Below are 10,000 nucleotides of genomic sequence, written 5' to 3'. Positions count from 1 at the left end.
ACCTGTTGTAGTTCAGGCTTCTGCTGCTAGAAGCCACTTGATGCGACCCTCAGGCCTTAGCCTGCCGACTGACACCATCTGCTATGATAGTACTCTCATGTGGTGCATCTTTATTTGCAGGGCTTCTCCCTTGTTTGTCAATTTTTGCAATGACTGAAATGAAGGAACAGCATGCTTCCATGAAATTCTGTTTTCTGCCAGAGAAAACAGTGAACCAAATAGTTCCCAATCTTCAGACAGCTTACAAGGATGCTGCCATGAGCAAAACAAAAGCTTATAAGTGGTTTCCACATTTTAAAAATGGTCACTTGTTACTTGAAAACCAACCTTGTTCAGGACGACCGTCAAACTCCCAAACGAATGAAGACATCAACAAAATTCATGATCTGATCTTGGAGGACAATCACCAAACAATTGACAAACTTGTTGATATGACTGGTGTGTGTGTGTGAGCTGGCAGAAACGTTAGCACACCAGGCGAAATGCTGAGCGATATTTCATCTGTCATTACATTCTGAGTTCAAATTCCACTGAGGTCGACTTTGCCTTTCATCCTTTCAGGGTCGATAAATTAAGTACCAGTTGTGTACTGAGTTCGATCCAATTGACTGCCCCCTCCCTCCCCCCAAACTTTCGGGCCTTGTTCCTAGAGTAGAAAAAGAGACGATTGGTGTGTCCTGGAACTCCTGCCAACGAATTTTGAATGGAGAATTGGGTATGAATAAAGTTGCAGTAAAATTTGTGCCTTGCCTGCTCACGGAGGATCAAAAACAGTCATGACTGAATGTGTGTCGTGAACTGGAAGAACACATGTGCACACACTACCTGATCAAGTATACATCAACTGCTACACACACACACGTCAGACACACATACACACTCATACACACCATTCTCACATACACACACACGCTAGCACACCTTAATTCGTTGGGATCACCTTTACCTTTACCATTATTATTATTATCATTATCTCCTTTCCATTCAACCTCTTTTTTCCAGTCATCTCACCATGTTGGACAGTTGAACTCTGCACAATTTTTTTCTGTTGTTTTCATTCTCCCTCCATTTTTTCTTTTACTTTTAATCCTTTCTGCCGAAGAGCGTGGACTTGAAACATAAAAATACTTTTCCACTTTTCCATTGCATTAAACTAATACACCTACTTGTTGTTCCTACACCTACCTTTGTCTCTGGTTTCCTGCAAATTTGAACCATATATATATATATATATATATATATATATATAGGGAGAATTCGCAAAAAAACAAAAGATGAAGACAGGTGGTGTAGAAAACAAACAGATGTATTAGTATAACGCTTGGGAAGTGAAAAAGTCTTTAATGTTTCGAGCCTATGCTCTTGCACAGAAAGGAACACAGAAAGAAACAAGGAGAGATGATGAGAATGTGTAGTGGCTAGCAATATCATCATCATCGTCATCGTTGTCATCATTGTTTAATGTCCATCTTCCATGCATGCTTGGGTAGGACAGTTGACAGGAGCCGGCCAAGTAGAAAATCTACCCAAGGCTTCTGTGTCTGTTTTAGCAGGGATTTTACAGGTGAACTCAGTGCTTTTTACATGGCACTAGCACAGACAAGATTAGTTTTGGCATATATATATATATATATCATCATCATCATCATCATCGTTTGATGTCCGCTTTCTATGCTAGCATGGGTTGGACGATTTGACTGAGGACTGGCGAACCAGATGGCTCCAGCCTGATCTGGCAGAGTTATATATATATAATATATATATATATATATTATATATATATATATATATATATATATATATATATATATGCAATCCCATTTAGTGTTGACTGTCAGGAGAAAGAGTGCTCTATACCATCGTAGTGGTTAATAATGTTTTTATTTTGGCAATGTCAATCCTCTGCAGTTTCCCCAATGCTCATCAGGACAGCTATGACTGGAGATTGTTGTTGGCACTCATACATGTATGTAAGATTCCAATCATAGGATAGAGGAAAAGATGTTGATGGGAAAGAGAATAAATAAGAGAGAAATGAGAGGAAAGAAGGAAGAATAAATGGAAAATGGGAGGATGAGAGCAACCATGTTTTATTCTTTCATGGAATTGTAGACCAGAGATTCTGGCACAACCCTGACTGCAGGCATTACAGAAAACTGTTGGTAAGCTTAATATAGTGGATCTTGTCTGAACCTCTTTTCTTTTTTGCCTTTTTCTTGATTCATCCAGTTTCTCTCTACAACAAATCTTTCTTCATAACTCCACCACCGTTGTTTGTAATCAGCCTCTACCTTCTTTTCCCAAACAGTCACAATCAAACCACTCACTTTATTGAAATGTTCTTTGATGCTGTTTGGTCACCCTCTTCAGCACCTTCCTCATTTCAACCTTCAGAAGCCCTTTACATGGATTATCATGTGTCCTACTCAGTGTAACTGTGAATCCATCAGCAGAGACTCAACACTCAACATTATTGCTCACAGCATTTTGCGTCCTGGTTGGAGCTGTGTTCACATCAAGAAGTGTTTATTATAGATTACAGTTGATATAACAGGTAGCTCATCAGCTTTTTGAGATGACAATGATATAATGCATGGGTCTCAACAGAATATGTCTGAATCGAACTATTGTTGGGTAGACTTTACATATCATCAAAAGTTTAATGCCTTGACATTTCCTAAATAAATCATTGAACTTTTCAAAAACAACCACAGCCAACTGTCTGTAGTGGTCCATCTCCGAGTCCAGGCTGTTGTCATCAGAAACTATGCTGCCTAAATATGTGAATATTTTTACCAGAATTAGAGACAGATTCACAATCATGATGGTCAAGGAGTTTGTGTTCTGCACTTCAGATTTAGACAGCAATAAGACTTTAGTTTTTTCTACATTTATTGACAGACCAAAAACTGACATTGCGCACTTAAAATGGTTGAGTAATTTTCTGGATGTCTTCTAAAGAATCTATCACTGGGACAGAGTCGTCAGTGAAAAGAAGCTCACAAATATACATACCACAATGGATCTTTGTCTAGATATACTCAACAATCCACGCTTGTGCAAGTATATACAGTGACTAAGTTCACTTGCTGCTTTTTTCAAGCAAGCATCCAGAAATAGCTGAAATAGAGCTGGAACAAGTGTAGTCTTGTTTTACTCAACAATGGCTGACTGGTAAGAGAGCGCAAGCCCACTCCAAAGAAAGAGATCATGACAGATGCACTGTCATAAAACTGCTTGACAGTTTCCATACATTTTTCTGGGCATTCGTATCTTTTGAGCAGGGTCCATAAACCCACTCTTCCACATTGTGGAAGGTCTTTGTAAATTCAATTTAATATGATGAAAAGTGGAAGACATTTTTCCATAGATTTTCCTTGATTTGTAATGGAGTAGAAATCTTGTCCTTGATGCTTCAAGACATATGAAATCTACTCTGGCCTTCAAGAAGAATTCGCTTTTAACCATTTTCTAGAAAAATGATTTTACAACTGGTGGCATTTGCAATCAAATTGTTGATGTCTGTTAGATTGTGAACTTAGTCATAGAGACAACATTGCAGATATAAGCTGTATACATGCCACAAGGAAAGCTTATTTGCCTTACTGATCACATATTTTGATACATATAATTTGCTTGTCAAACAGAGTTACAAGCAAATGGAAAACCCCTCAAGTACAATGTGCTCTCATAGCAAAAAGGACCAACCAACCAACCAACAGTGCTACCAGACACTCCTCCATCTGACAACTGGTCTAGCTCATGTTTCTTGGACATCGTTACATGAAGCAATCTACAGAACAGCTGCTGCCTAAATAGGTTTCCTCAAATGGTGACTGGTCTGACAAAAATTATGTAAAGATAGAAGAGATGCTATGTGAGAGATAAAGGCACTGTCAAATGGTTGCCATGTCAATGGCTGATATACCTGAGAAGCTACCAACTGACTCAAAGACACAAATGCCTTGCCACAAAACAAAGTCTGACAGACTGATGATGGGACAAGAAGATAAAGGTTGTTGTTGATTTTCATAATGTAAAGGTTTTCTATGCCAGTCTGAGAGAAGTGTATGGTTCCTCAGAAAGGCGGAGACAGATCAATGAAATGTAAGGATAGCCCTACACTAAGAAGAATGACATCACAAAGCGCTGAAGGGAATGCTTTGATGAGTTATTCAACCAACCCCCAATGATTTCTCCTAAAGCTTTAAATAACACATTCTTCAGAAAATATCAGTTTGGATCTACCAAATTCAGAGAAGCAGATGACTGCCATCTCAAAATTTCAAGGAAGGCTCTTCGTGTCTGACAGCATCCCCCTAAAAGTCTATAAATGTGGTAAGAATGTATTATGTTACAGACTTCTTCAAGTCTTCATAATCTGTTAACCTCCCCAAACAATTCAAGAATATAGTAATATACATCATTAACTAACAGAGAGGTAATTGACAGTAAATTATCCAAGAATTTCCTTTCTCTCAATTGAAGGGAAAATACCAGCTAAAATACTGCTCAAATGATTGTAAAAAATATCCAAATGAAGCCTCCCTCTGTGAATTTTGTTTCTCTAGAAGGACCATTGTTGTGATTTTTACATTATCATACACACACTCCCATGCACACGCATGCACACACACACACATGCCATCATCATTTAATGTCCGTTTTCTATGGTGCTGGTGTGAGTCAGATGGGTTGACAGGAGATGGCAAGGCCAGAGAGCTAGCATTGTTTTCATTTTGGGTTACTTTTTCACACAATTCCCTTATTTTTTTGCAAATTTTGAGCTGCTTCTCTGAATTTAGTCAAGCAACCCTTGCAAGAAATGGATGTGTTGGTTGGGTCTGGGTGAGAAGTGGTTGGCAATCAGCTGGTTCAAAGGAGCTGAGGCTATTGTAATATGAATACAGTAGCAAGAGATGAAAGCATGTGAGAAATGGTCAGTGAGTGAGTGTTTATATTTTAGTTGGATGACTGATTGCAAACAAGAAAACTCAGTGAATTAAAGCAGTTAGACTGTTACTTTAAACTAGACATGGTCATCTCTGCTGATTTCATTCTCCCAAAAATCAGTAACATTCATTAAACTCTAATCAAAGGTTGGACATTCTGTTTATATTAGACTAAGAAAACAACTACCATTTGAGACAGTCAAGACAATCAAAATAGAATTCATTCTTCCATCAGTCCACCATTTCATTAAAGTTGTGGCAGCAGCTGGGTTGATTATGATAACAAAAGCTTTGTTTTATATTTTCTCACTGACTGGCTGTCAATCACCGCAAATATATACATATCTATTTATAATACAATTGAAAACAATCAATTGATCTGTATGTAAGATTAACATTTCTCCCACTACTAACCTCTTCGAAATAGAGGTTGCTTGTTCAAATCCAGCCTGATATGACATTCCCACTCCAGAATAAAATTTAATGATGATCAAATTTTAAACTAAAAAAACTATTAATAAAAAAAAAAACATTCTAAATGTAAATATGAAAAGAAAAACAATTGGTTATTTAGACATGATGTTAATAATCCCCACCAAAATAATTTTATTAAAAACAAATTTTAATTGTAGGTAATTAAACATTTCATTAAATTAGACACCTGCATTAACATGGTGTGAAATTGTGGGGAGTTTACTCCCATCGTGTCTGCTTTTGGTGTGATGGTGATAGAGTTACAGAATTGCTTTAAATAAGGTCAGTGATGGAAGCGTTAGGGGACACATGGATTCAAAAAAGAGGGAAGAGATTAGAAAGTAGCTAAATGAAAAGACAAGACTCGGGTTTCATTACAACAGATAAATCATCACCTTCCTTTATAGTCAGTTCTTGATGGTATTAGGTTTACTAGAATTAAAACAAATTAAATTAAATACATAGTTAAGGATTAGATTAAAGATTAGTTAAGAAACGTGTATTTGGTATGTTACATAGAGATAATCCAAGCAGGGGATGGAAGAAACTATAAGAAGAACATAACCACTAATCTTAGCTGGATCATCATCATTTACCATCCGAGTTCCATGCTAGCATGGGTGGGATCGTACCACAAGAGCCAGCCAGGCTGAAGCCTGCACCAGACTTATGTGACTATTTTGGCAAGATTTTTACAGCTAGATGCCCTTCCTAATACCAACTGCTCAGCAGAGTGGACTTAGTGCTTTTTACATGGCACAAGCACAGGTGAGGTGAATAGTGCTTTTTATGTGGCACAAGCACAGGGGAGGTCAGTTTTGGCAAGATTTTCACAGATGGACACTCGTCTGAAAACCAACCACTTTACAGTGTGGACTGGATGCCTTTTAAGTGGCACCTGCAGTGACAGGGTCACCAAGTACCTGCAAGACAAAAACTGTTAAGAGGGAAGGAGGTATTGGAGGAGGTGATGATGAAAAGGTTATAGTGAAACAGATACAGGTGCCTTGCTGTAGAGGAAGTACAAGGTTACCCAGCCAGAGAGAGAAAGATCAGGAATGAAGACAGAAACAGGTGTGCTACTGTCAAGAAAATACACGTTTGCCCAACCTGAGGGAATTGCAGGAGGAGAGAGTGGGAGATAGCAGGATAGAAATGGTGGCAAAATGCCAGGCATACTCACAAAGAACAGGGATCAGAGTATAAATGAGTTGGTTGCGTAAAGGAAGAGAGTGATATAGATAGTGGCAAGTGCCAGGGCATAGCCTTGAGGTTCAAATGCCATAATATATGTGACAGGATATTGCGAAGTGAGTGCAATTAATGATTGTGAGAAACAGGGGTGTGGGAACAGGATTGGAAAAAGGGAGCTAGGCAGGAAGTGAGAGCTAGGCAAGGAGTGAGAGCTAAGCAAGGAGTGAGAGCTAGGCATAGGGAATGAAGGAGGAAATGTGAGAAAAAAAGATGTTCATTGGGGTAGGATGAGGGAAAAGTTTTCTTGTTAAGTGTGGGTGGAACACTCAGGTCAGGGGCTAGCAGATGGCAATAATAGAGTGAGACAAGGTATGTGGGTACAACACACAGGTTGGGGGCAAGCAGAGAACAATGATACAGTGGCACAGGGCCAAGGGGACAAGATTGGGGAGTGGGAGGTAATCATAGTGCATGAAGTGGAAATGTGGGAAAGAGAAGGGATGTAGTGATGTAGTTTGGTTCATTGTGGTGGAGTGTGTGAGAAGTTTTCTTGTCAAATGTGGGTGGGACACACGGCACTTCTAGAACTCAGTTTCACTGCTGTGGATGGGTCGTTAGACATCTCGGTCTATGGCCATTTCCTCCGTAAGGTCCAACTTCCCAAGATCAGTCCTTACCACTTCCTCCCATGTCATTCTCAGGGTTAAATCTGTTATTATGTTTTATGTTTTGCCTAATGGAAGTCTAATATCTGAATTTTTCAGATATTTACCAGGATTTTCAAAGAAAACATTAAAATTCACTTATTGATCATCATCATCCTTTATCAGGTCTGACTTTTTTTTTTCTACTACTATCTATGTTTTAAGCAATCCTATTCCTATATCTGTCATTAAAATAATTTGTATTACATTGATGTTTATTTTGCATCTGCTCTTGCAAGTATTGTCCACTATTCTTAAGTATTTTCTCAGCATTTCTTTTAGGAACATAACAGATTTTCTTTGTAAATCCCGTCCAAGCTGAAGTGGCATTATAATATTTTATGTTCTGACAGAAAATCTCATTAACTTATAGCCTAGATATTCTAGATGTAACACTATTAACTATGGATTTAATCATAGATCTAAGATAGTTGGAGAATTTATTGACATATCGTTAGATTTTATTGGGTTTGTTGTACAGATGGACTCAGTACCAAGGCCTAATATCATGTCCAGAATGTTCCTTGATCTTTAGTTGAGTTCCAAAACAAGTAGAAAGACTTGTTTTTAAATAACTAATTAATTATTGTATGGATTGACAAGAATTTTATATGTACAAACCAATGTGTACAGAAATGAAAAAGTTCCTCTAACCATTTGAAACTATTGGAAACCTTGAAAAAAGTTATGTAACCGCATCATCTTCCTTTATTTCATTTCACTCTGCAACCAATGGCTGATGAATAAACACCCAATAAATTCAGCATCTACAATTTACCTCACGTGACAAATTATTAGCCAAGATTTTTGCACAGAGTATTGATTGATGTATCCATCTGGATTTCATTACTCATTAGTCAAGACAATTCATGAAACAAGATATTTTCTGAATCTATCTCATTATGCAATATGTGATAATTGCAGCTCAATCACTTTTCCCCTTCAATCCCTTCAACCACAGTTGATAATCCACAGGCACGGATGTGCTGCCAGGCGGGCTTGTCTGAAGTGCGCGCAGAGGGACGAAACTGTTCTGCACACTCTTGTTCAGTGTCTGGGCATTGCTGACTTGTGGGATTATATTGAACAGCTGCTGTCAAGTGTGGGACAGAGCCATCTGTCAGCTGAGTCTCTAGTGATGATTGCACTGCTGCCCTCCTTCAATCAGGCAGGCAAGGCAGTTTTCGTTTGCCTGGTGGCTGTGGCAAAAGAGGTTCTTTGGTGGACAAGGCTGAAAAGCATATATATATATATGTTTGATATATATATATGTATGTATATATATCATCAATTAACATCCATTTTTCATGTTGGCATAGGTTGGACCAATGTGTGCATCCGTTTGTGCATACACACACATATATATATACATACATACACACACACACACATATATACATACACACACACACACCACACACACACACACATGCGCGCGCACACACACACATACATACATATATATATGAGGGGAAGGGGAGGGAAAACAAAGCTTAGCAATGTAATGTAAGCCAAAATTCACCGAGAGGTCAATATTGAAAAGAACAGATAAGGGGAGATAATTATTGAAGAAAGAAAACGTGAAATAACGTCAGTAATAATAACGATATATTTGTTAGAAAGAGTTGAGTGGCAGCAATAGGCCGAGACAGAAAGGTGTTGATAAATTGAATGGTGCATTGTCAGGATTAAAAATGAATTTGTATGTTTCATGAATAGAAAAGTATTTAACGTGAGAAGAGAACTACCTACGTGCGAGAGAACACATACAAACACACACACATATATGATAATGAATGATTATGAACGCATGTGTGTATACATACACACACATGCATGTATGTATATTTATACATATATATATATACATAAATAGATGGATATATATGGAGAGAGGGGGAGATTAATTATATACGTATCTACAAATATAGACACATTTGTATATACACCGTATCTCCTATGTACATCGACGCATATTCTTCACAGATGTTTCATTAGTACAAACACATTCATAGAATAGCTGGCAGGTAGCCAGCTGTGTATATACACAGATTTATATATAGCAATTAGAGTTGCAGACAGCAACCTTGACACAGTAAATCTAGATACATAAAGATGCAAAAATAAAAATTCATCCATGGAGACATGTTTCACTAATTCACACATGTGGACACTAAGTCACACATGGTCACAAACAATAGAGAGTAGAGAAGCATTTTTGGTGTTTTATGAATTAATACATAAAGTAACTCCAGTGAGTTCACACACACACACGTATATGTGTGAACGTGGTCATGCTGGGGCACTGCCTAGTAGGGTTAACAAATTGACCTAGTATTTATTTCTGATACATCTGGTTCTGGCATATATGTATATGTATATATATGTATGTATGATCATCATCATTTAACGTCCATGTTCCATGCTGGCATGGGTTGGATGGTTTGAAGAGGGTCCAGTGTGTCCGTCCAAGGACTGCCTCACCATCCACTGAGGTGTGCTTTGACATAGTTCCTATGACTGGATACCCTTCCAAATGCCAACCCCTTTGCAGCGTGAACTGGGTGCTTTTTACATACCATCTGTTCTACTAAGGTCACCATGTAATTTGCAGGACTATGAACCTTGTGGGAGGTAAACTGGGGTCAGCTTACTGCTAGAGGACAAGAGCATTCT

The sequence above is a fragment of the Octopus sinensis genome, linkage group LG10, assembly GCF_006345805.1.
Source record: "Octopus sinensis linkage group LG10, ASM634580v1, whole genome shotgun sequence".
In the NCBI taxonomy this organism is placed as follows: Eukaryota; Metazoa; Mollusca; class Cephalopoda; order Octopoda; family Octopodidae; genus Octopus; species Octopus sinensis.
Note: the sequence above shows the minus strand (reverse complement) of the source record.